General features: G+C 40.0%; 1 pseudogene; it reads right to left on the bottom strand.

Annotated features, from left to right (window-relative positions):
• Window positions 1-5,286: 5,286 nt before the first annotated feature.
• On the bottom strand, window positions 5,287-6,283 carry LOC141922169 (NADH-ubiquinone oxidoreductase chain 2-like; annotated as a pseudogene).
• Between the last annotated feature and the right edge of the window lie 19,113 nt (window positions 6,284-25,396).

The raw sequence follows: 25,396 nt of genomic DNA, 5'->3' as shown, positions 1-25,396 counted from the left end.
AACAAGGTACTGAAAAAGACAGAACTATAAGCGAGGGAGGTGAAAGGCGTTTCAGTAAGATCTGAGCTGAGGTGAAGAATGATTGGGCAGACAAATTTGGAAAGCCACTGAGTAGCAGAATACCCTTGCACCACTGCTGATGGTTGGTATCAGAGGAAAAGGGAGACCACTGATCTGCTAAATTGGAAAGAGAAAATTCAAAGGGATATTCACAGAAAAAAAAAAAAAAAAAAGAAAAAAGTTGATTCAGCTGGATGGATATGTGGGTATGGAGTGTCTCTTATGTATACACCAAAACTTAAGGTTTAAAAAAAAATCAGAATGTGCAGGGATTTGAACAGGTTTTTCTATTGAATAACTGGCCACAGTGGGGTCCTCTGTGCACCTGGTTTTGAATAGAAATTCTGTTCTGGATCTACAAGACCTTATCTTGATAGAAGTTTCATTGTGGCACTAACTTATTGCAGTCAGAAGTTGTTTTTTATTAATTGTCTTTTTCCAGTGGAAAAATTTTTTTCTGAAACAATTTACAAACTCATTCCCCTCCAACTCTGGACTGGATTCCAAGATGAGAAAGAAAGGAATTAAAACTTCTGAAGAGGAAATTGTGTGAAGGAAAATTCATAGACAGCAGTGGAGAATTGGGATTTCATGAAGCCAGGAGAAGAAGTCTCAGTAGTTGAGATGAGAAGACACAAAGTTATCAAAGACAATATTATCAGAAACCAATGGAGTGCTATTCAGAGAATATTACAGTGGCAGATTTGCAGCAGCAGGAGAAAACTTCAAAATCAACCCTCATATCAAGATTGTGATGGAAGTGAAGAGAAGAAACCTGTAGAATATATGTCATGGAGAACAATTAGAAGTGTGAAGATCTGCTTGTCCAGATGCCCATAATGTCTTCCAGACAACTGTTTAAATGGAATGAAGCCAATGCCACAAAGTTAGATGGACAGAACACACAGAAGACAGGAAAGTAATTAGAGATACCCAGACGATGGAGAACAAGCAGTCAAAGAATAGTAATGCAATGGATAATGCCTGCTTTATATAGACAGAAGAAGACCAGAAATGTTTAATGAAGATCCTTATAAGCTATGGAAACCTGTCAATTAAAATAGTGTGAATAGCTGGCAATGTTGCAGGCTGCTTTGGAGAAGAATGTTTGTCTACTGCTTAATGCAAAGCCTTGTGGTGGGATGCCAAAAATGCATTAAAAGTTTCACAGAGATTGCCCTAGAGGAAAGAGGGCTGAAGACAGGTGAACCCTCGTTTTGGGTAGAAGTACAAAACCAATGCTTTTAAGTTGGGTAGGTGTCCAAGGTTCTTGCTACCCTGACCAATATGACTCACCAAGTCACCCAGATAAAAGGAGATGTAGGTAACAAGGGATTCCTGTTCCAAAACTGGTCACAGGCAACATTACAGTCCTCTGGGAATTTAATGGTAAAAAAGGAAAGAAACGAGAAACAGAACAGGTAAGTGATTTGATAATAAATATTAAGAAACACTGCTAAGGCTGCAGCGACTTGAATCAATGAAAGAATTAGTGTGTAAATGATGGAAAGCAGACAGAAGGGGGGAGAGAGACTGGGAAAGAGTAAGGGAAAGAGAAATTATTCTGGAAGGAAGCAGAGATGATGGCACTGCTGAAGAGCAATTTAATAGAATGGAACTGTCCATCATGTTGAAAGCTAATCTAGGTAGAAAGAAAGATTATTAAATACTTGCAGAAGAATTGTTTTCATGTCCAGCCAGAGTGAAACCCAGAGAGGAATAAGAAGAACATGATCTGAATTTTTAAAAGCAAGGAGACATTCTGGGAAAGAGGTTGGAGTTGGAGTAACAGATAATGTATTGGAGAAAGGAAATTTATAAATAACGTGGTGAAGAGAGTAGAGTTTTGAGGCCTCAGGAATAGGGTGGTAAAGCAGTGTGAAGGAAGCAGCTGTTTTAAAGGATGTGTGTACCAGGAAAGATCTAAGTGAACAAAGACTGGAAAGGGAAAAAGGGAGAAAACACTAGAGGAAGAAACACATGAAAGTTAATGTTTGAGGCATAAGACATGTCCTAATAGCAATGAAGAGAGAAGAAAAGATTGCTGGCAGGACTAGGAATTGGAAAGGGTGTGGAGAACAATGAACTTGCATATACCAGTGTTTGTTTGCTGGAGACAGATAATTGCTAGAGCATTTGTGGTTTATGTCTTAGAACAAATGTCTGGGAAGTGTCCAGACTTAGTCTTACTGAGTGTACAAACCAACTGAGATTAACTGGCTATTAATGAACACAAGGTAAGAACCTCTTTCTCTGTACTTGCTAAGTGAGACTCTCCCAAAAGTGGATGTAGGTTAGCCAAACCTTTTTAAAATAATATATTTTCCATCACTTAAAGTTGTTCACATAAGAGATAATGTGCTGTTGAATGATACATCCTGGGTCAATCACAAGATATGTTGCTCCATGCAGGGCTTAGTGGGTAAGATTCTGTCCTTTTTGTGGAAGGGAGTCTGAAAAGTCTGACTTAATGGTCTCTTTTAGTTTTACACTTCATTAACATAAAGTATTCCATTTCATCTTCTTCATATGGAGACATCATTCTTTATAGAATGCCGTGTTCTCTATGTTCAGAGTATCATAGTACTTCCTTACAAGAAAGATTTCTTACTGCATCCCTTTCTATTAGTGTGTATCCTTAATGAAAAGATAGTACATTAAGCAGGTGAATGATTAATCTCTAGAAGGTACAAAGTGATGGCACCTCAGTGAAATGTTTTAGGGTAACTGACTATCAGAGAGGATGTATGTTGGTGCCCAGAACTCTCTTCAGACCCACCTTATTCACTCTAATGCACAGAAATTCCGTACCATAAGGGGTAGCAATAAAGGGACAGCTAAGCGAAAGTGGAAACCAGTTACGTGTGAAATTCATGAGTTTCTAAGAATCAGCAATCCCCACTATAGGATGCCAACACTTCCAAGACTGGGATTCAGTCACAGCCTTGCAGATGACATCTGTGTAGGCCATTATGGCTAATTATATATCTGAGATGCTATTTTCTTTCTTGAAAAGGTGCAAATAAACTGTAAATAGCTGGATACCTTGCTGAGTTGAAATTGCAGGAGATAACAAGATTTAATTACACTAAATGTAAGTTATTGCAAACTTGTTAATAGCCTACATGAAGGGTAAGAAATATGAGTTTTATTCCTAGCTTTGCTACAGCATTTCCTTCATTATGAGCAATTTTGAATTTACTCTTGCTGACTAGGTACTTTGCACAAAGTGAGGCACTACTCAGGGTTAAATGCTTGTTCTTTTTCTCCTGTATGCCTTATTTTATAACTGTAACATGTGGCTTTGTCTTAATATAAGGTACTAAACAAGCAAAAAGATTAGTAATACAATAAAAAATGATGCTAATGGTATGCAAAAGTCAATCCTGCTCTGAAAATAAGCGTATTTGATAATCTACAGCTAACTGAAGCTATAAAAATATATCTTCAGTATGAAACTGGACAAAGCAACATCAGTGCCAGACACAATAAACACCAGGACAGTGTAGGAAGATGAGATTTGCACAAATACAATTTCATCAAAGAAGCAGCACTACTGGAAAAGTCAACACTGAGACAAGAGCCCAGGAATATAGTTAACTTTTATGAACTGATACTTTTTACCTTGGGTTCATTTTGTTTCAGCTCTAAAATAAACCTTTTCAGTTTAATGCAGCTTAAGTTTAACAATTAAAAAATGCTGATAATCATATTATTCTTTTTAGCTGTTTCCATTTTAATTTTCATCATCTGCCATGAATCACAGAATCATCTAGGTTGCAAAAGACCTTGAAGATCATCTAGTCCAGCCATTAACCTAACACTGACAGTTCCCAACTACACCATATCCCTCAGTGCTATGTCAACCTGACTCTTAAACACCTCCAGGGATGGGGACTCCACCACCTCCCTGGGCAGCCCATTCCAATGCCTAACAACCTGTTCTGTAAAGAAATACTTCCTAATATCTAGTCTAAACCTTCCCTGGTGCAACTTGAGGCCATTATCTCTTGTCCTATCTCTTGTTACTTGGTTAAGGAGACTCATCCCCAGCTCTCTGCAACCTCCTTTCAGGTAGTTGTAGAGGGTGATGAGGTCTCCCCTCAGCCTGCTCTTCTCCAGACTAAACAACCCCAGTTCCCTCAGCTGTTCCTCATACAACATGTGCTCCAGATCCTTCACCAGCTTCGTTGCCCTTCTTTGGACACGCTTGAGTAATTCAATGCCCTTTTTGTAGTGAGGGGCCCAAAACTGAACACAGTAATTGAGGTGCGGCCTCACCAGTGCCGAATACAGGGATAAGATCACTTCCCTGTCCCTGCTGGCCACGCTATTTCTGATGCAAGCCAGGATGCCATTGGCCTTCTTGGCCACCTGGGCTCACTGCTGGTTCATGTTCAGCCAGCTGTCAATCAACACCCCCAGGTCCCTCTCTGACTGGCAGCTCTCCAGCCACTCCTCCCCCAGCCTGTAGCGCTGCTGGGGGTTGTTGTGGCCAAAGTGCAGCACCCGGCATTTGGCCTTATTGAAACTCCTACAGTTGGCCTTAGCCCATCGCTCCAGCCTGTCCAGATCTCTCTGTTATTTTATGTTTTTATGGAAAGAATACTGACAGATACTTCTACCCACCTGCTCTCATGACATCCTCATCCCTAAAGTTGATTAAAGAAGTTTATTACAAAGGCATGAGCAGTAATGATTACATTATAGATTTGGTCATCTCCTAAGAGGGTTCTGGGTTAGCCAGGTTCTGCGTGGATGAGCAAGCTGAGGGTGGTGCCAACTATGCCGGCTCATGCACCAAAGATTACGTAGAGGATGCCAATGTCTTTATGATTGGTTGAGAATAGTCATCGGTTAATGAATGTCACAGGTAAGATGGCTGAGTGCTGAAGCGCTAGACTGTAGTTCTTTTTACAGTGGTTTGATTCCTCTTCTTATCGGCTCTGTGGTGAAATTCATATTGAGTTGCAAGCTCACTGATGTGCATTAAAAGTGTGCCAGAGTCTAGTAGACAGAAGCCTGTAAGGTTAGGGCATCTAGCTGTTAACTAGATTTTTATGGGATCAAGGCCCATCTGTCTAGGTAAGATCCTAGCTTAATTCAAGTATCTGGGTTGCATTCAGAAGATGCAGGTTAGTATCCTGTGGGTCTTAGCAGAAACTAAGAGGGTTTAACTCTTGTTTAAGGCTTTGAAGGGCTTCGGTTTTAGGTTATCCTAAGTTTCTAAGTAGTGGTCAGGATTTTAGGGGAGAGTGGTAAGAGTGAGATTGATAGGGAGGTAAGGGTGGCCATGGGGATATTTGTTGGGTTGTTAGTATGCCACTCCTTTATATGGATTGTGGAGTTTGGTGGGAGGGTGATTGTTGAGTAGCATATGAGGTGGAGGTAGAAGAATAATCCTAGTAGTAAGAGTATGGCAATGATTGTGGCTGTTGAGGTTATTTCTTATTTAGTGAATTTTTGGAAGATGAGCCACTTTGGCAGGAAGCCTATTAGTGGGGGTAGTCCTGCTAGGGAGAGTAAGGTTAGTATGAGGGTTGTGTTGAGTATGGGGGCTTTAAGTTGTGTTTAGGGTGAGGAACACAGTGGTGGTTATTAGGGCATATAGGTAGAAGGCTAGTAGGGTGAGTTTGGGGCTGTAGAAGGTGGTGGCTATTGAGCCGAGGTGTGAAATGGATGAGAAAGCCAGGATTTTTTTGGTTTGTGTTTGGTTTAGTCCCATTCAGCCCCCTAGGGCTGTTGAGGTGATGGCTATGGTAGTTAGCAAGTTTGGGTTGAGTGAGTGAGATGTTAGGAGCATGATGACTGGGGGGAGTTTTATTACTGTTGAGAGCAGGAGTGCCGTGATGAGGGATGTGCCTTGGAGTACTTCCGGAAATCAGAAGTGAAATGGTACTAGTCCAAGTTTTATTGCAATTGCTGCTGTTAGGAAGAGGCATGATGTTGGGTGGGTTGTTTGGGGGATGTCTCATTGTCCTGAGGATCATGAATTAGTCATGCTTCAGAAAAGGAGTAACACTGAAGAGGTTGTCTGGACTAGGAAGTATTTGACTGCAGTTTCAGTGGCTTGAGGGTGGTGAGATTTTGAAATGAGGGGGATGATTGCGAGGGTGCTGATTTCTAGTCCGGTTCAGGCTATTATTCAGTTGTTGCTTGAAATTGTAATGGTTGTTCCTAGAAGTAAGCTAAAGGAGAAGAGTAGTTTTGCATGTGGGCTCATTAGTAGGGAATGGGGTTAAACCATCATTTTCGGGGTATGGGCCCGATAGCTTTGTTAGCGGACCCTACTAGGAAATAATATAAAGGAAGTATGGAGGGCTTTGATCTCTTCTGTATAGGTTTGATTCCTACTTTTCTAAGTTTCTCTTAGGAAATGAGAGGGCCAGTGTATCTCTATGTTCACTTTATCATAGTGACCCTTTGCAATCAGGCACATTTCCCTAGGCAAGGGTGTAGGCCTGCATGGCAGATTGGTATGCTAGTGTGCCAGAGGCATAGTGGGAGTGTTAGGGGTAGGAAGCTTTTTCATAGAAGGTGCATGAGTTGGTCATAGCGGAATCGTGGGTAGGAGGGGTAGATTCATAGGAAGCTTGAAGATAGCAGTAGGACTTTTGTAGCTAGGGCTAGTGGGAATAGTTCGGGGGTTAGGTTTAGTGAGCTGGTGTTTAGAAATAGGATAGTAGTTAGTGTGTTTATTAGTATGATGTTTGCATATTCAGCTAGGAAAAACAGGGTGAATGGTCCTGCGGTGTATTCTACATTGAACCCTGATACAAGTTCGGATTCTCCCTCTGTGAGGTCAAATGGGGTGTGGTTTGTTTCAGCGAGGATGGAGATATACCATATTATTTTGAGAGGTCAGGAGGAGAAGAGGAGGTATAGTGGTTCTTGTGTGGTGGCAAGGGTATTTAGGGAGTAATTTCCGCTTAATATGATTACAGATAGGAGGATGACGGCTAGTGTGACCTCATAGGAGATGGTTTGTGCTATGGCTCATAGTGCCCCAATTAGGGCATATTTTGAGTTTGAGGCCCATCCTGATCATAGGGTGGAATATACTGTGAGGCTTGATATCGTTAAGAGGAAGAGGTAGCCTAGGTTTAGGTCAGCAAGGTGGAGTGTCAGGGGGAGGAGGGGTTCAGATTGTGAGTGCTAGGAGGAGGGCCAGTATGGGGGTTAGTGAATAGGAGTGGGGAGGATGTGGATGGTCAGATGGGTTCTTTGTTGAATAGTCCTACACCATCTGCTATGTTCTGTAGTAGTCCAAATGTGCCTACGATGTTTGGACCCTTTTGAGCTTGTCTGTAGCTCAGGATTTTTTGTTCTACTAGGGTGAGGAAGCTACAGTGATTAAGATCAGGGCGATGTAGGATAGGGATATAGTGAGGTAGATGAGAGTGGAGGGTTGGGCCATTGGTGGGGGTGGGGGTCTAAAAAGGGACTTTTCAACATACTAGCTAGATCTCTCTCTCTGTGCAGTACAAAAGCCAAATGAGTCAGGGAGGTTGAAAGCAAGCTCGTTTTTGAAGTTGGTAAGAGTGGTTTCAAGTACCAGCTGAGGGCTTGGATTATATAATAACTGCTGGCATACATCATAAGTATTTCACATCTTTCATTTCCTTCAGTTTTGTATCAGAGATTTCAGAGTATACAAATTGATCTGAGCTTCATTATGCTGACAAAAGTCCAAATTGCAAACTTCATTCTTTCTCTCTGAAAGCCCATCCCCATCTTCACATTATGTAAGGATACTTGTTTTCAAGACACAAAATAAAAGAGTGCTTTAAAAAGTTAGACACTATGACAAAAATCCTACTTGTGAATCTTCTCCTTTAAAGTTTGCTCTCTTCTTTTTTATATTTAGCATATACATATTTCCAGCGTTGTTTAATGTCTGCCTGTATCATTACCCTTCTTGAAGAAAGTGTGGGAGTGTTAGTTGCCTGGTGAAGGTGGATGGCAAGAGAACTCAGGGTGGAATCCTGTTATCTTTTTCTTTTATATTATATCCCAACTTTTCTTAATTAATCCTGTACTAAAGCTAGAGGAGGATCTTTTATTTGCTTGGCCTGACTTCCTCATTCTAAAAGGCACTTTGATTTGCATGCAAGGAATTGCATTTGAAAGATTACACAGAAAGGGTCTTATATGAGGGAAAGACGCTTGAGAAAGCTTCTTTTAAAAAGTCTGGTCCTTTTAGTTTTGTATTATACATTAAATTAGTTCCTTACCCTTTTCTGTCATACTTCTGTACCTTTGGTGTTTAAAAAAAAAAAAAAAAAGGTAGCATTTTAATATACCATAAAATCTCAAACACATCTCCCCCAAGAATCTGCAGCTTTAAAGCTGAGGATAGATCCAAGGAGGAGTTAGAAGTCTCTGGTCCTGTTGAGAGCTGGGGGAAGGTTAGCAAACCTGACCTCATTCGTCCTTCCCTCCTGGGTGTTAGCAAAAGACAGCAAGGGTTGGAGTGCACAGAGCAGTTGCTCTCAGTCGGATTGTTGTTGATTTAGAAGGGAAGTCTTGATGGGGGGGTCCTGAATCATCCCTAGGGGAACAACATGTATTAGTAGAAGTAGATAGACCTGATTTTTATAAAAAGCAATGATAGACAATAATGGTGAAATGAGATAAATCACCCTCAGATGGAAGCATTAAAGGTCATTTGTGATTTAGTACTCGGAGAAGCTTTGGAAAGGGAATCCTATCCTCTTCATTAATCATTAAAAACCCTGTGTTAGAGAGCTTCTTTGTCTGCAAAAATTGGACGATGCAGAAATTTTTCTGTTTTCCGTCCTTACTGTATTTAATGTTGTATTTTTATGTGTAACACCCAGAGGCATAGCTTGTCCTTCTACTAATTCTTTCTCCAAAGTCTCTTATTTCTGATGCTGCTGTATAATGTTACTACTGCCCTCTCCAACCTTTCATTGTATAAGCAACAAAGAAAAAAGAAGAGAAAAGGTGAGAAAAGGAGTAGGAAGCATTTTGTGTCACAGGTTTGCACAGCACTGAATTTCAGATCTTGTCTTGAGTCTAGCAGCAAGTCTTGTCTTGCTGCTAATGAAAAACCACTTGCCACAGAAGACATTTTTACTGCTTCAGAGGGCCAGTGGCCTACCTCCAAATTCATACACGTGGTGAAGGACCCTCTTCCAGTCTGTCCCTGCTGGGTAAAGTATATTTTACTCCACGAGTAATGTATGTAACAGACATTTTTGCACACTGATATGTTTTCTGCCCCCTGGGAAAATGTGATACTCCTATTTGTCCCACTAACCTGAATTTCTGTTCAATACTGGATACAATTCAATGGCACAGTAAAAAATCCAGTTTATTCTAAGGAAATGTAAAGAAAATAAACTAGCTACTGGATGTGAAACATGAAAAGAAGATACGAATTTCATAATTACCTGAGACTTTAGGTCTTCTCTGTTAAGTTTATTTGGCAGAGGGAAAAGGGTAATTGTCACAACTTGTGACAATGGGGGTCAATTTCTTTCCAAAACTGAACTTCTGTCTAGAGCTCTGCATTTCAGTGGTGATACATATGGTCTCAAAGTTTTCCTAAGACTTCTAACTTTGATGAGCATTTCAGTCAAGACACTCAGTTATAACACAACTTCTAATGAATTAGAGCATTTTTTCTACAATTGGGAGGTGTCTCTTCCTATAAACTGGTTAGAGAGAATAAGCATTTCTGAATTGTCACAACAATTTCATCTAAGTCTGTAAGCTGTTATAGCCTACAATTTGAGAACAACTTAATTATGTGAACATTGCAATGGTAATAAGGAAGACCGCTTATTGCTAGCTCACAGCAGAGATTATACATGATAGGTAATGAGACAAAGCTGGCAGACAGCAGTAAGCTTGGTCTCGGCAGTTCCCCAGTTTGAATCTGCTGGATTTGGAGAAGCGTGGGCATGTAACTGTTTTCATGGTTCTGTGGGTGCTTACAGATGGAAGCTATTCTGGGGGGTGCCAAATGGTGCCATGAAGTCAGTGGATATACAGTAAGATTTGGGCCTCTTGGGGCCAAGACTCCAGAGGACATAACCCCTTAAACTAGCATTTTCATAGAGGGATGTTCGATTTAGCCACTATATTTGTATATACAGACTCAAAGAAGTGACGCAGTGTTAAACAATGTATCAGCAAAAGCACCCGCAGAAGGCAATGGAATTGTACAGGCTTTCAGCAGAAACACATTTAGGTCATTATGTGCCTTTCTGGCTTATTTCTCTTGTTTCTTATGCAGAGCCTTCCACTACTGTGAGAAATTAATGTTTCCCCCCCCAACCCCAACAAAAGGTGGATAAGAGTATTGCTGGGAAGCTGAAGGGATGCTGATCCCAGGCTACATGTTGCCCTCTGATTTGATCCATTATCCACATCTATGCAATTCAGGATCATCAAGAGACCTATTTTGTCTTATGTAAAAAGTGATTGGTGAAGCACATGTGTCAGAAGGCTCAGTAGTGAGCCTTTTATTTGCATTTCTCTGCCCAGCTGCTGGTTCTGTACTCCAGGGTGGACTGCCAGTACACAGCCATTTGAATGCATTTTTCATAGCTGTATTTTCAGCAGTTGTATCTCAAAGGGGCCCTTCTGACTCTGGTGTCATCAAATGCCCCTTGAGCTTTGCACTCCTGGAGTGTGACATTGCCAGCCCCTTTATAAAGTAGCAGCTGTGCTCCAGTGTCTGCTGGCCTCTTCTGCAATTTCTGTATCAGTAGATGGCTCTGCTTCAGTAGTGTGTGTGAGAATTGGGTTTGACTGCCCTTACTTCATTCTGTCATTGCCTATTGCACTTCAGAAGGTATACAGGGCATGAGACTATGTGGCTAGCGTGTCACTGCACCTCCAGTTTCCATTTTTGTACTGCCCGGTGTCACCTATTCATCAGTTGTTTTGGGGAAAAGTATGTGCAATGAAAGAAGACTTTCTGTTTGCAATGTGATATTCTTGTTCAGATTCCATCTGAGTGTTGTGCCTGTCACACCAGCTTACATGCTAAACAGAAGAGAATATACTTTTTTCATATCTTCAGTGTTTCTTTCCATTGTCATTTTTTTCTGATGTTTTGATGATTCTCTGATTAGGGCATGTTGTATGTCAACAGTGAAATCCACTGTGCCATGGGGATCACCATCCAAGAAGAGTAATTTTAGACCCTGCGACTTTGACTTAGCAGAAGCAGGTGGATACAGCTGTTGTCTGCAGAAATGGTAAGCATCTTGAGAGACAGCACACAAAGCCAAGCAAGAAGGCAATAAAACATATTATTCCCCTGCAAATGCCTGAACTCGGCAGAACAGTGGTTGTGAAAGTATGCAGCATGTTGATTGAATCTGTATGAATATGTGCAATAGCACCCATTGCGTGTTCCTCCACAATGATGAAAACTGGTCCATTTTTTTTCCTTCCTCCCTCCCTTTCTCTCCCTTTGCAGTGTGACTTTTTCTGTATCTTCCTCTTTGACTTCTTTGAAACTGGTCTTTGCCAAATGAAAACGCAACCTATAATGGTTACACTCAGAAATAACATTGAGGGCTGTAAAAGCAGAAGTAAGCCATTATTTTTGAAAATGTATATCCTGTATAAGGCTGGGTAATATGTCAAAGCTCTTTGCCTCCTCAAATGTGGAACTCTGCTTCTGTGTTATCTCCACAATGGCAAAGCAATGATGTGTATCAAATTCCCCATATTTCACAGTGATCTTTTGATATTTTTTGTAAAAATGCTGCTTCTTCCTATTTATGTCAAACAGAAGTGTCCAGAGCTGGACATGTGTTGCTGTTGTTGGGAAGGAGTTTGTCTTCCACTCTGCTTCTAGGTTTTAAGTTACTTTCAGTGCTCCCTTACTGAGTTGCATTATCTCTGAATTTTATAGATGTAACAATAAGGCTTACTTGTTTAGATGACTTTCTGGTCAGACAGAACCTTCAACAGAAACCATCAGCTATATTGTTCAAATCTTCTTTGCTCAGAAAGCTCAACTTCATAACTAACTGTATCAAAGAATTATTTAGCTTGAACTGTGCCACATTTTGCAAAATATGCCAGACAATGGAAATACCATCCAAATTGAGCTTTTGTAAGTAGTTTATATGAATTATGTCTCTGTGTACTCTGTCCTGAAGGCCCTGTTTCTGTTATCTCTCTTGCCTGTCAAGCTGTGATTGCCCAGCCCTGTCTCCTCACCATGAGACCGCAGACCTCAGTGTCAGTTGTGCTGCCTGACACCATGAGATGATCACCATGATGCTCTGCACTTCTGTAAATTACTCTCTTTGACTTCAGGCAAATCACATCCATTCTCTGTGCCTCAGTTTCCCACCAAAATGTGAAACACAGACCTTTCCTTTTTGAGAAGGTAGTGAAGGCTGGTTAATATTTGAGTAATGCTTTCAGAAACAGTGCTAATTATAACCTCTGTTCACCCCTTCCCTCTTGTGACAGCACCATGGAGTGTAATCAGTAACAACCAATCACCTAGAACTAAATAAACAAGCCTTAGAAGGTAAAATATAACTATGATGGATGCTAGAGGCTAAAAACATTAAGAAGAGGTGGAAGTGATCTAGTTTTGGTGGGGTTTTTTTGATGATGTTAGTGGAAAAACCATATACTACATGAATGTAAATAGTAAATATAGCCCTAGGAAAAATAATTCAGGAAAAAAGTTCATAAATGTCTATCTCCAGTAGTCCTAAGAAGATGACAGTGCAAGAATGATGATGTAGGAAGGAGCTGAGAGGGAAACTTTTACTCCCAGAATCAGGGCTGCTTCTGGAGGTGCAAACAGCACGCTGTTAGTCAAGGTCTGATGCCGTATTTTTAATTTCAAGATGAATCTTGACCTTGAATGATTATTTATTTTTCAGTTTGGTAAAAAAAACATCTAAACACATGCAAATAAGTCTTAATTGAAGGTCCCACAAAAAGAATCTTAGTTCTTTTAAAATCTCTTACCGCGTATGCACCTGTACATGTGTGAATGTAAACACTTTGTCCCTGAAATGAATTTGGTGTAAATAGCATGCTTATGGGAAGTCAGCAGACATTTGCTTATGCAATGAGGTGGGTGACAAGAAAACACTTCTGATTTGATCAAAAGAATGTGAAAACCATTTGTCAACTACTCAGGTGAGTGCTGGAGATACTTAACAATTTGCTTTGATGGTGGTGTGCATTTCCTAATTTATTGGATGCTTGCTTCTTTCATGAAGTAAATTATGTATCATTAATCTTGCTGGGAGGCTGGTGTCTTCAAGTTAATTTAGTGATTATTTTCTTAGATAATCTACCTGCTAGGAAAGTGTGATGTGATCGATATAGGGAAGTAATCTGGCTATCAATGATTTATGTATGTACACATACAATATACACCCCATCACACTTGACCTCTCCTCTCAAAGGAATTTGTATTTGGTTTTGGGAGTGAAAAATTTTATTTCACATCTTTTGCCACTCAATGTTGATAGCAGCTAAGATTTATAATGGCAAAAGGTGTACATTGATTGATTCCCACACTCATCTACCTAAACATTTCTAAAATGTGGGAAATTAGCACTGGTTCTTCAATAAGCTCCATGAAGTCAAAGCCATGAATCAGTGTGTGCTGCAAGATCAGGGCCATAACCAGTGTTGGAAGGACTGATTGATTCTTGATTCAAGAAAGCAATTAAGCATATGCATAACTTTGATCACATTTTACGCCTATGGTAATCAGCTGCCACAAAACCTATGTGCCTTTGAAGCAGAGCACTGGAGCCCTGAGAGAACAGTCCAGAGCCTGTCCTACTCACCTGTAAATCGCATGAGGTTGCTACAAGAAAGACTGAAATGTGTGGAAGGTAGTGGGCTGAGCAGGAAGAGCTGGTGCCCATTTACCTGCTTGGTAACTGTGTCCATGCATGCTCCTGCAGTGCGCGGATGCCCTGGAGCTTTGCTTGAGACTTCTAGGTGGGATATTGCAGTGTGACTAGCCAGTGAACTTGTTCTAAGCCACAGCCTTGAGGCCACTCCTGCAAACACCACAGGCCCAGATGTTACAGTCTAAAGATGCAGCAAAGATGAGATCCAGTGCTTTCTTGACGGTAGAGGCTATCGAATCAGAGCCTGTTCAGCTGACCCTCAGTCAGCTTCAGGTGTTAGTAATATTCTTTCCTTCCAGCTTGGTTGCATTTCTAACCTGATATTCCTGTTACAGTAATAAAAAAGGGAGATAGGATCTATATGAGTTTGGTGGAAACTGTAGCTGAATGAGTAAGTAAAGTGTTTTGGAGAAAGTATGGTTCTGCATGTGTCTTTTCCCTAGCTGTGAGGTTTTGGAAAAAGCTGGGTAAATAAATGTATCTCTGATAAATTCCATTTTCACTGCCTTCTGTGAATTTGCTGGTTCCGATTGGAGCCGGAAATAAAATTAGTAATACTTTCCAGTGACAGATACTTCTATTATGTTTTTAAACCAAAGGGATATTTTGGTTGAAAGTCTGTTCTCAGGAGATGTGCTACCTGATGAGACAAAGAAATCAACTGTGTAATGCTCTTACCCTAATTTATACCATGTAAATCATAGTGGAGCATGCTCTGTTGTCTTACTCCATGGAAGAGTATAGTCCAAAAGTTTAGAGAAATAACTGAACTTTGGATTGTCCATCTGGCATTGATTTTTGAACTTCTAAGGTTTACTTATCAGTGAAGCTAATGTGTTCCAGAAAAATCTGACTGCCTTTGTGACCTTCTAATGCCTAACTATTCTACTCTATTCTATTTTTTATTTCACACCTCTCACCTTTGTATTTGGATGCCTTTGAGATGAATGCCTTGAAAAGTGATTGAATTCAAAAGACTCCAACTTTCTCCCTAACTTTAGTATTATAGAAACCTATTTTTTACTCCAGCTAGCTGGCCTCTTGGAGATTGCTTTCTGACAGTAACCTGGGAACATTGCAGCCTATTATCCTACAGGATCAAAGGACATGTTTTTTTTCAGTGGAGTCTTTTCTAATCTTATATCAACCACAGTAGCAGAGAATCTGCACACACAGAGCTGAACCCATTGGGGTTTTATGATGTAAAGGGTTATTTCATTACTTTTTTACCTTATAAGAAGTAGCTTGAAAGATGGCTTGGGTTATTTCAGAAGACGTAACGGGATAAAAATGTGTACATCACTTTGAGATATATAGACAACATAGAATCATAGAATAATTTAGGTTGGAAAGGACCTTTAAGATCATCAAGTTCAGCTGTTAACCTAACACTGACAAGTCCACTGTGTCCCTAAGTGCCATATTTACATGTCTTTTAAATACCTCCAGGTATGGTGACTCCACCACTTCCCTGGGCAGCCTGTTCCAATGCTTGATAACTCAGTAAAGAAAATTTTCCTAGTACCCAATCTAAACCTCCCCTGGTGCAACTTGAGGTCATTTCCTTTTGTCCTGTCACTTGTTACTTGGGAGAAGAGACTGATACCCATCTAGACACAACCTCCTTTCAGGTGGTTATAGAGAGCAGTATGTTTCCCCTGAGCCTCCTTTGCTCCAGGCTAAACAACCTCTGTTCCCTCAGCCACTCCTCATAAGACTTATGCTCTAGACCCCTCACCAGCTTCGTTGCTCTTCTTTGGACACACTCCAGAACCTGGACATCTTTCTTGTAGTGCGGGGCCCAAAACTAAACACAGTATTCGAGGTGCGGCCTCACCAGTGCTGCATACAGGGGGACAATCATTTCCCCAGTCCTGCTGGCCACACTATTTCTGATACAAGCCAGGATACCATTGGCCTTCTCGGCCACCTGGGCACACTGCCAGCTCATATTCAGCCGGCTGTTGACCAACACCTCCAGGTCCTTTTCCTCCAGGCAGCTTTCCAGCAACTCTTCCCCAAGCCTGTAGCATTGCATGGGGTTGTTGTGACCCAAGTGCAGGACCTGGCACTCAGCCTTGTTGAACCTCATACAGTTGGCCTTGGGTACATAACAGATATTCTATGTTATATAACAGATGTTACATGGCCTCCTGCTGCCTATTGTAAGGAGCATGGAGTAAGGTCTTACATTCAGAAAAATGGCCAATGTACCTGGGTGCTTACAGGATCACCTGGTGTTTGCTGATATCCAAAACCACGCAGATCTTTACAACTCCTGTTCACTTACTTTAGGTGCTTAATTTTTCCTTAATGAAGTTTTCTAGTAAACTAATGTCTCCTGTTGGTCACGCCTAACAGTGCATTGAACTGAGGGTCAATACCGCTGGGATCTAAAGTGTAGCTGTTCCTTCACTTATCTGCTCTCTAATGTCTAATGCGAGACATATTCCTGGAATACATCAATCAGATGGATCCCTGCGCCAAGCCAGATGTTTTACCCTACATCCTTTTATCCAGTGACTTAGTCACAAGAGCTGTCATCTCACTTCAGAGCTGGGGGAATGAGATTAATTTTCTCTCTGCCTGAGAAGGTTTGAAGCTGCATCTCCCACACTAATAGTCTGAATATCAGTCAATCAAATATTACGGGATGAATAATCTTTTCCCCCTTGAAACTATACTAGTTCATATAGAAAAATAATTGACTGTGAAAATCTGGATGGGGAGAAGATGAGGACATTACTACTTCACAATTACAAAGCTACAGGGGAAATGGGAGAAATATTTTGCTTCAGTTAACCTTATGTGTATATTCACTGAAATGATACAGGCCCTGGAACTCAGATCTCCCCTTTGCCAGATGGGTGGCACAACCATCTGTGTTTCTGTGGATTTCATAAGACAGCAAAGGCCCTAAAATGTTGGTGTTGTACAATGCTTGATGTTGGTTGCAAGGGCCAACTACCTTTGAGAATCTAGCATTGACTTTTTGCAATAGCTGGATGTTTTATAGTTAGTAATTATGGAAATTATATATTATAATTTGCATTTTGATATACTCCATTCTCTTAGGTGAGTAATGATAGCTTAGGATTTAATTATCATAAACGCATAGCCTTTTTGCCTCTAATGTTACTCTGTTCTGCTACACCTGTCTCTCATCTGCTCTGCTCATCTCAGTTGCAATATAAATGGAATGTATTTGTCTTTACCTTTCCATTTCTAAGATTTCTGTCCTCTGTGTCAATGACTATTTTGTTCTCTGAGCTGTTTCACTTTGTACACCATTCTGTAAACCTTCTTGGAAGCTACAGTTTTTATTCCGCTTGATGTTGTTTTCCCCAAATTTAATATGCTTTAAAAATATAAATAAAACCATACTTTAGCTCTTCTAATTTTAAGCACTATCTCTTCCCTCTTGAGATCCTTATTTTTATAAACTTCTTCAGAATGCAAAGTGGATGGAAAAGTCACCCTAAAGGAGAAGCTGCCAACAATGCAGAACAGAAATTTTGAACTTGTTCACTTGCAACTAGGCCAAAACTAGGCAATGACATTCAGGTGGAAGGTTGAAGTAGTTGTTTAAAATTAACTGAGTTTAATCAGTCAAACAGCTCGTTTGTGAGAAACCCCATTTTCTTCTCAAACTAGGGTGGGCAGCAGGTTCCTCTGTAATGAATTCCACAGCATTGCCAGCCATTAACACTGGGCTGATGGGTTTACCCTGCATTACCATGGTGAGCCTGAGGTTCAGATTCCAGCCTTCTGTATTTATTGTGAATAATACTTACAGATTTCAGAGTCTGGGAAAATTTGGAGCTGCTTTACACTGGATGTGGGGGCACTGGTAATTCAAGTTAGTGTATGAGTGCAAACTATAATATGTCTGCATAGTGGACAAGGAGTGGAAGGAATCAAAAAGTTCTTGGAGTGGTGCTGTTTATTGGTATCTTCTTCCACCTCTCTGCTTCTGTGAGTTGTTAATGTTGATGAATGATAATAATATGGGCATCACACTGCTGGTATAGATGCAACAACCCATCTCTTCAAGCTACTGTGAGCACAGGTGAGTTTCCACTCTACATTAGATTCCCATAAAATACTAACAACCTTCACAGTCCCAGTCTTTGATTTCAAGACGCTCAGTGATCTGAGCCCAAGATACCCAAAAAGTCACCTAAAACTTCAGGATTAGGGTAGTCAAAGGCTTCTTTCCTCTGCTACAGGTAAATTTTCCACAGCAAGAGTGAAACTTGCATGTTGGAAGTAGAACTGTTGCTGAGTCAGACTGTAGCCATGGTGGATCTCAAAACTATCTCAAACATCACTACAATTCATAATGGTATGCTGCTTAACTGGCTTTGGTAAGACAGCTGAAATACAGTAAACATACAATAAGTAACTGAAAAATAAAACAACATGAAAACCTCATCTTCTCTGAGTAGTAAAGCAAGCAGAGAATCTTCTGTGATGAATATCAGTTATGTTACTTAAGGTGCTTCTAGAACATGTGGCAAAGCTATGGTAGAAGAGGAAATGTAAGAGGCTGAACAACATAATCTCCCATGTTTCCCCTCTATTTCCCTTTCTAGGTTTTATGATTAAAGATAAAGTATGTTCTGATGTGAAAAGTTTTTGAGCAAGACCACTTACTTTCCTAAAATAAGGTATACTTTTCTAGGATAAGTCACTCTCGTTTTATTCCACAGCTGGTAGCAGGTCTTTGCAGCAAGTAACACAATAAACAGTTCATGACTCCTCGTTCAGAAAATCCTGTTTTCTAAACTAGAAATGGTGCAGGGAAAAAAAATCCTTTAAGAAAGCAGAATTCCAGAATCTGAGATTCTAAGATATTTGCATCCAAAGGATGAAGAATGCATCTCTTCCCACAGCCTCAGACTTGAAAACACAGCCAATGTGGTCTTACACAAGACCATGACACAGCAAGAGCCTGAGCTGCTGCACATCAAAGACAATTGCATATGAAGAGACTAGGAAAGCCTGAAGAAAACGGTAACTCTAATGAATGCATCCTAGGATATAAGAATGAAGTCATGCTAGTTTCTTTTCAGCTTGTAATAGAGATATATAATAAAATATTTTCAGGAGATTTCTAATCCTGTAAAATCAGGGCTAGGTTAGACAAGATTCAAGCACAAAGGAGACTGAATTAAAAGGCAACTGAAAAGAGATCTGAAGAAGCTGAAGCTGAAGCCAAAGCCTCAGCAGAAACCGCTTTTGTTCTCATAGCTGGGGGCAGAGTCAGTGCTCTTTCCTGATAATAAAAAGTAAACAAAATAAAATGTGACAAGACATTCCTCCTGACAGATGGTTGAAATTTTAATACATCCTACTGATGATGCCATTTTAAAGGGGCTAGAAGTTCTTTTTCTCCTTCAGCCACCAAATCACTGTGAACTCTTAAGCATATATCTTTTCAATTTTCAGTTTTCCCACCTGTAAAATGGAGACAATTTAACTATATCTTTTTACACTGTTTTTTTTCAGCAACTAAAGATAAGTGAAGGTTTCTGTGGATCTTGTGAAATGGAGCAAATTGAATGAATGTAAATGCTTTTCATGTTATTGGATGCCTCACAAGATGGATGGAATGTAGGTAAGTAGTATGTTTATATTACTGGTAAAAGGAGGCACACAACTACTGTGTCACTTTGCTCTGTTACAAGAATTGAGGAAGTCCATCTCCCAGTTAAGGTTCAAACTGTCTCCAAGTGCTCTGTGGCATGGGAGAGCTCCCTGACAAATGGACTCATGCATTCTGGATCTGTCTAATTTTAAAGTATTAAAAAATTTTCAGCATTTCTACCCCATCCAAATAGAAGTCTGTATCTAGAGCTACAAACACTGAGCTGAATTTCAAGGGAAGCAAGCAGAGGGGAAGATAGAGAAACCAACCACAATACATCTTATGTCTAATTAATCACACAGCTGTAGAAAAGAAACCCATGTCTCTTCAGTCTGCCCCCCAGGCAGCATGAGATTCCTCTAATTTTGCTGTCTCCCTCACACTGGAGCTCGTATTGTTTAGCTTAGACTGAGCTCACAGGCAAGCTTTCAAACTTTCAAAATTATACTTGCAGCAACTGCAGAAATGCCTTTAGTACCAGCTGTTTCTGTAGTTATGTTAAATTTTTGGTGTTCTGTATTAGCTTCAGAATAACAACACTCTGCCAGTCACCTAGGACATTTTCTTCTTAAATCATGTCCAGCTACCAACTAACATGTCCTGACAATTTTACCACTTCCCTGTAAAATCTCGAAGAGCTTTACCTCCATGAAAAGTGAGAGGTCACATCTAAGTCATTAGACACATTGCTTTGCTTTTATGAGTTCTAACACAGCTGATGTCTGACTCAAAAAACAGATACAGAGTTTAGTTTTGCTGTCATCAGTTGCTCTAACACATCAAGAATCGGATTTCAGTCCACTCCTAAGACAATTTCTGCCAGTTAGTGAAAGAAGTTTTCTTCTGTATCAATTGCTGGTGAAAGAAACAAGTAATCTTGATTTTTTTTCAGAGCAAGTAGTATGATACAAATCTACTTTTCCCTATCTTTTTCAAAGCTGCATCCATTTGTTTTCCTTTGCCATTAGCAAATCTCAGTTCAGAATTTGTAGGCATTGATTCAGTTTCTATTAGCAGTATACGAGCCCAGTCGGCACAAGAGGCGCTTAGATCCGTCGTGGAATAAGAGGAGTTGAGACTCTCAGGCCAGTGTGACCTCAGAGAAGCATGGGTGGATAGAACAGATTTGAACCTTCTGCACCACAGCAGTTGCTTCTTCACACCAAAATCTGTGGCAGTTTCATGTTGGTAGTGTGCATAGCCAGCACGATGCCACAGGGAATATTACTTTTCCCTCAGAAACCCGTTGCGTGGTTTGTGGCACATCCTCTCTTACACAGCTGATGCATTTCAACTTACTGGTCTCCCTGGCACTTTGCTCTTCCCAAGCAGAGAAAATCCAGATTCCTTCTGACCTTACTGATAAATAGGGTATTCAATTTTTCAGCATTATCAAGCATACCATCTCAGTGGCAAAATTTCTTATTATTGATTTAAATACACTTCAATATAAGTAACTCTTCTGGTGGAATGTATTCCTAGTTTTCTGAATTCCAGGTGTCCAGCTACAGCTGGGAAATGTTCCCCATGAGGTTTTTGTAACTGATCATGAAATTGATAAGCTAAGGGTTGAGGTTCTGAAATAAAGCCTATCAAAGTGAGTGAGTGAGTGAGTGAGTGTGTGTGTGTGTGTGTGTGTGTAAAAGTCCAGTCCCATTGACTTTAGAAGGCTGTAGAATTGACATGTTAAAAACAGACCAGAAAGGTATGTCTATTCATTTCAGTGACAAAATGAAATTAGCTGTTTATATTTGAGCTCAGAAATCTCAGCTGGGGTAAACAAAGGTCTTCAAAAAAATCTTCGTAGTTCAGACCCTCATTTCTGAAGGACCCATAGAGATTTGCAACAGAAATACTAAGGTTGCATGAACACTTAAGTGAAAATGTATATGTATGAAAATACCGGAAGAAACAATAGGATTAAAAGAATGGCATGAATTGTTAAGCAAGGAAACAATTGTTTTAAAATAAAATAAAACCTGTAAAGCATGAGGAATATATTATTTACATCAAGATCAGAAACCTGTTGCTCTGAGAAGGCCACAGCACAGACGAGTTCTCAGCAGAAGGTGTGTGCTCTGATAGCAGGAGAAAGGCAACAAGCTATGACACACTGCGTGTCATTTCTCTCTCTACCTATTATTCCAACAGGATCTTTGTCTAATAGTCATGGAGCATGAAGCAAAAAAATATCCTGAGGTAAAAGATCATGACACCTGGTGCTACTCCACTTGAGTCTGAAATGACCCTGGGTGATGAGGTATCTATATTTATTCCTTGGGGAAACCACCTGGTATTTAATAGCCTGTCTCTATTAGGAATTTTTCCTATTTCCTAGCCTATAGTTCCCTGAAATGAAGTATGGTGTTCACACCACCATACTTAAAAATCAGAGACTTTCATTGAGGGAGAAAACCCTATAGAAATCCTTTGCCTTCGAGTAGTAAAAATCAGGCTCAAATCAAAATTAATTCTCATAGGTAAGCATCTCCTGATTTTACATAGGGCTGAAATTTAGACCAGAATTTTTTGGTGAAGGTTCTTTAGACCTGTTTTCTCTCTTCATCTCCCATGGACATGTCTGCCAGCATAGTCACCATATTATGAGTGGATGACCTGCAGGGAAAACGTTTCATGGGCATTCTGCAGGAAAAAAGTGTTTGACTTACTCTTCCAGAAGTGAGGTCATGTCTCTGCAACACTGGATGCTCATTTTCACCAAACATTACTTTAAGGCATAAGTGGCCATTCAGCTGAGTGTCTTTTAATGTTGTTAACTGACTTAAGTGCTTGTGCAATGGAGTACAACAATAATGGCTAACCCAGCTGAAAGCCACCCATCGTTGTCAGGATCTGGCAAAATGCTGCCTCATACACACTTGCTCATGCCCTGCAGCCTGACACATCTTCTTCCCTTAAAGCTCCTTTTCTCCACATCTTTCTGACTTGGTTTATTTTCTCATGTCATCTAATGTCATGGCGGTGACAATCTTGTTTCCAAAGTCTTCAGCACCCACCCATGACCAGTTTTTCTCAGAAAAACTCTTTGCTTCCCCTTCAATCACTTATTAACTCTATCTAGTGTCTACAAAAGCCCTTATACCACAGCGTTCAGTTTTTGTAGCAATGTTATTAAGCCCATAAGCTCCATGACCAAGAATCTTGTGCTGGGAATGATTTTCTGATACAAAATTCAGTTTCTGCATAATCCAAATGTTTTGAAGAAAAAGCTGATTAAAGCATTTTGTTCTGGCTTTGCTCATCTCCAAACACATTAATTACTGTAATGTATAAGTAATTGATGTCGTTATTGTTAATATGTAACGTATATTATATGCATGAAGCATATTTTAGCTTTATTCAGTGGGCCTAAATAGAATACTTCCAATAGTACTTTCAATTGCACTTTTTATTGCCTTTTGACTGTTGTGTCTTGTGTTGGACCTGTTATTGCTGGAAATTATGCATGCTGTATAAATGTATAAATGGACCGTCTAAATGAATTTGATGTGTTTCTTTTCATACACCTGGTTGCAGCTGAATAATTGGCACTAAGCTCTACACCTCACACCCTGCTCCTCTGGTTTGGGGAGGTAGATGTAACTGTCTAAGAGACTCTGCTGGTCAAGTTAGGACTATTGTTACAAGCCTCTGGAGAAAGGTTTTCTGAATCATGTTTCTGGATGTAAGTGTATAAAATCTGCCTAAGCTCCATGCCGCAGTACTGGTGTCTTGGCAACCACTTGTACATTGCAAATTTGTTTACAGACTAGCTACTTAAAATGGTGTATTATGTAAATGCTGTTGGTTGCTGTCAATATGTTTGGATGGGTAAGTAAAATGCAGACAGCTGTACATTAAAAAGGCCCTGTTATGAGCTAGTTGGAATGGATTGCTGTTTTGCAGAAGTGCATGTTTTATTGTATAAAGATGAGAGGGAAACTGGACATTAACAAAAGGAGACCTGCTAGACTTCTCAGCTCTTATGATTACTGGACAATATACCCAAACCAAAATATCCCAGGACAGGAAGAAGGGATGGTATTCATAAATTCAAGTATCTACAGTGTGGGCTTCCATGCCTGAGCTAGTTATATGAACTTTCATAAACATGGAAATCTGGTCTATATGTGGAACTTAGAATTTAGTATTAAACTGAAGACTGTTGACAAACTGGTCAGATTAGCCATGGTATGAACTCCATTGACTATATACTGACTAGATTTCCAGTGATTACGTAGTGGTTCCAGACAACAAACTTAGAGATGACAACATGTGGTCAGCTGAACCTAAGCCTTTTTGTTTCTTAGCAAAAAAATGTTGCATATGCCAGATCATAAAATCCAGTGCTGCATAGATCCTTCAAAATTCTCTTGAAGGTTACCGCTTATATTCATCAGAGGATTTCAAAGAAATTTACAGGGATGTGCTATGGCTAAAAGTATTACCAATGCCATATGACTGAGAGTAGTGACGGTAATGTCTCCAAGAGGTTAACATTATAACTATTTACACTGATGCAGCTGTTGGAAATGCACATATAAATGGTTGTAATTTTAAATACAAAGCGAAAGACTTAGAACAGCCCAGATACTATGTGGAAGTCAGAGCCTGCGTCAATGAAAACAGCACTGTGGCTGTTACATAGCTTATGCTTGGCAGCTGGAATAAGGCATTATATGGGGGCACAAGGCTAAAAATTGCTAGGGTTAAATTCAATGCAGACTCCTTCAGGCAACTGTTCCCATAGTTCTGTGGTTTTGAAAGCACATGATATGCAGTTGGAATTTCATAGGTGCTCAAGACAGTAGGTACACCTTGCACTTAGTGTTTCTTGCACACAAGTTTATTTGCCATTTGTGTGCTGCATTGTATCAGCTTTTCTTTCCTTGATATGCAATATGCAAAAAATCCTCAGCTCTCAAATATCAGAGAAGGTAAACAATTTGCTCAAAGGTACAAAAGAAAATAGTGACAAACCTGAAAAAAGGGCTGGGTATCCAGGCCCTCGGACTCCTTCACAATAACTTTTTAATAACATTCCTTTTCAGAAACAGCTCCAGTGCCACACATTCTCCAGTGTTTTTAGGAGAGGAGTTGTCTGCCAGACTGAAAGAAGTTCAATTAAAAAATAAAGACAATCAGCCCTTTATGATTTCTTGCAGGAAAGCTAACAACATATCTCAAATTTTCATACTTGTGTAGCTGAAACTGGTTAATTTTGCTCCATATAAAACAAGAATTCAAGAGCTTGGCAGTAATGAAACATTCATTTTATTTATCTTTTTACAAGGCAGACAATTAGTAATTTTATGGTTGAAAAAGCTCATTTTTAAACCTTGCATGAGGGTGTTATTGCTAGACCTATTCTGATGTTGCTTTTATTAAAAAAAATGAGTTTAACTTGTTCTGAATCTGTTCCCTTCTGGAGGGAGAAAAATCCTTCAAAACAAACAAAGTGGGAAACTTGTTTCAGAAGATTTACAAGTCTTGTGAACTTGCTCTTTAAATTTGTCAAGACAGCTAAAAAAAATGGAAAAGGACCTGCATACTCTCAGACTAGGTTTATGTCTCACATAACTGGCCTTTCTTTGGAAGTCTTGTATGTTTTTTCCTCTTTGAGATGAAAATTTCCTTTCTTAAACATTCTCTTCAGTAGCAGCTCTTCCAGCACCATGTTGCACTGGAAGTTCATCACTTCTGGTCTGAGTAGACTTGTTTGCAAAGGATACCCAGCCATTACATAAAAATAGAGAAATGACTGTTCAGTTGAAGCCCTTTTTTTCCCGAATACAACTCA

The sequence above is a fragment of the Strix aluco genome, chromosome 4 (assembly GCF_031877795.1).
Source record: "Strix aluco isolate bStrAlu1 chromosome 4, bStrAlu1.hap1, whole genome shotgun sequence".
Classification (NCBI taxonomy): Eukaryota; Metazoa; Chordata; class Aves; order Strigiformes; family Strigidae; genus Strix; species Strix aluco.
This window is presented reverse-complemented; position numbering and strand designations above follow the sequence as displayed.